The sequence below is a fragment of the Gouania willdenowi genome, unplaced genomic scaffold (assembly GCF_900634775.1).
Source record: "Gouania willdenowi unplaced genomic scaffold, fGouWil2.1 scaffold_261_arrow_ctg1, whole genome shotgun sequence".
NCBI lineage: Eukaryota > Metazoa > Chordata > Actinopteri > Blenniiformes > Gobiesocidae > Gouania > Gouania willdenowi.
In genome coordinates, this window is record NW_021145019.1 from 366,310 (window position 1) to 368,788 (window position 2,479).

Genomic DNA, 2,479 nt, shown 5'->3' on the forward strand with positions numbered 1-2,479 from the left:
TTGTGACTGTATGACAGGCGTCAAAGTGAGAGGAGGATGGATGCATCCGGCCCACTTTGTGTCTGATTGGACAAACCCGTTGTAACTTGGAGATATGTGTGTGTAATGGAATGAGGGATCATAGAACTGTAGCTGAGGGACAGAAGCAGGAGCCTGTCTGGGCTTCACCACAACCGGGTCTGTGTGGACCTCGTCTCAGTTTCCAGTCTCCACCCCATTGCCTGTGGTGAGGAATGGGATGGAGATGGAAGTGGTTGGTGTGTTCTTGTTTGTTTTATTCTGGGTTTTATTCTAGGTTTAGGTGTTAACCTTATCTTTAGAATTGTTGTAATTTGAGAGGAGGAGGGGGGGGGGGGGGGGGGGGGGGGGGGGGGTTGGTTTAGGATTTAGGTTCTGTAAAGGTGGGGGGGGGGGGGGGGGCGCCATTTTGTTTCGGAAGTTATTTTGTTGTTATTAGGGTTAGAGTTTGGGTTTTTAGGTTTAGGGTTAGGTCTAGATATAGAACCTTGAATTTGCCTAAGGAGTGGAGGCGGTAGCGGTTAGGTTTAGTGTTAGGGATCATGTCCAGTTGTAGAATGATATTTAAAGAGGTTTGGGGTTAGGTTTAGGGTTAGGTTTAGGATTGGGTTTTAGGTTTAGGATTTTAGGGTTAGATATAGAACCTCGAATTTGGCCAGCGAATGGAGGCGGTAGCGGTTAGGTTTAGTGTAAACGATCATGTCCAGTTGTAGGATAATATTTAAAGAGGTTTAGGGTTAGTTAAGGGCTTAATTGTGTTTTTCTTAAGTTTTGGAGGTAAGTTTCCAGAGGAGAGTGCAGGATTGGATGGACGGACTTAATCCTCCTCAACCCTGTGCGGGCAGCGTCTCCATCCTTTCACCTACCTTTTAGTTTGGTTAAGGTCTTAATTGTGTTTTTAAGTTTTGGAGGTAAGTTTCCAGAGGAGAGTGCAGGGTTGGATGGACGGACTTAATCCTCCTCAACCCTGTGCCTGTGTGGGCAGCGTCTCCATCCTTTCACCTGCCTTTTAGTTTTTGTTTGGTTATGGGCTTAATTGTGTTTCTTTCTAGAGTTTTGGAGGTAAGTTTCCAGAGGAGAGTGCAGGATTGGGTGGACGGACTTAATCCTCCTCAACCCTGTGCCTGTGTGGGCAGCGTCTCCATCCTTTCACCTGCCTTTTAGTTTGGTTAAGGTCTTAATTGTGTTTTTAAGTTTTGGAGGTAAGTTTCCAGAGGAGAGTGCAGGGTTGGGTGGACGGACTTAATCCTCCTCAACCCTGTGCCTGTGTGGGCAGCGTCTCCATCCTTTCACCTACCTTTAGGCTTGGGTTTTAGGTTTAGGATTAGATATAGAACCTTGAATTTGGCTAAGGAGTGGAGGCGGTAGCGGTTAGGTTTAGTGTTAAGGATCATGTCCAGTTGTAGAATAACCTTTTAAAAGATTTTTAGGGTTAGGTTTAGGTATAAGATTGGGTTTTAGGTTTAGGAATTTAGGGTTAGATATAGGGTTAGGGTTAGGGTTGTAGGATAATATTTTTAAAAAAAATTTTTTGTTATTTTTAATTTGTAGGATTAGGGTTAGGTATATAACTTCAAATATGGCCAGGGAATGGAGGCGGTAGCTGTTAGGGTTAGTGTTAAGCATCATGTCCAGGTATACAGAATGGGAGGTAAGTTCTGTAAAGGCCCAAATTTTGTTTTTTGGTAGCCATTTTGTTTTTGGGGGCCATTTTGTTTTCAGTAGCCATTTTTGTGTGTAGTTGGTTAAAGTCCCATTTCTTGATTTGTCACGCACTAAGCGATCGTGTTTCACCAGCAATCCTCCCAGAGGTTTTCGGAGAAGGCCCAGGATTGTAGGGAGGACGATTAATCTCGTCTTTGTTTGTGGAGGACGGAGATTTGCTCTTCGACTTTCCAGCTGCAGTGGTGTCCCCGTAGGGGTGGGGTGGCACCTCTGATGGTGATATGTGAAAATTAAGTAATAGGGCTGTAGATTTCAAATGTCGTAGGGGAGTTGTATTTTAAGTTCTAGGGTTGTATGTAGAAATTTGTTGAGATCCCATATCTTCATTTGTCACGCACTGAGAGACCATGTTTCACATGTAAACCTCCAGGGGGAGGAGGGTTAATTAGTGAATGGGTCAACTCCGTCTTTATTTGTGGAGGACGGAGATTTTTCTCTTCGACAACTCCAGCCGCAGTGGTGTCCCCAAAAGGGTGGGCACCTCTGATGGTGATATGTGAAAATTAAGTAATGGGGCTGTAGTTTTTCCAATTTAGTTGGGAAGTTGTAGGTTGAGTTTTGGGTTTGTGTGGAGAGTAATTTGTTGCGACTCCTTTCCTTCAATTGTCACGTATAAGAGATCGTGTTTCACATCAATCCTTCCAGAGGTTTTCGGAGAAGGTCCAGGATTCCAGGTTCAGCAGCCATTTTGTTTTCAGGGGCCATTTTGTTTTTGGAAGCCATTTTGTTTTTCTTG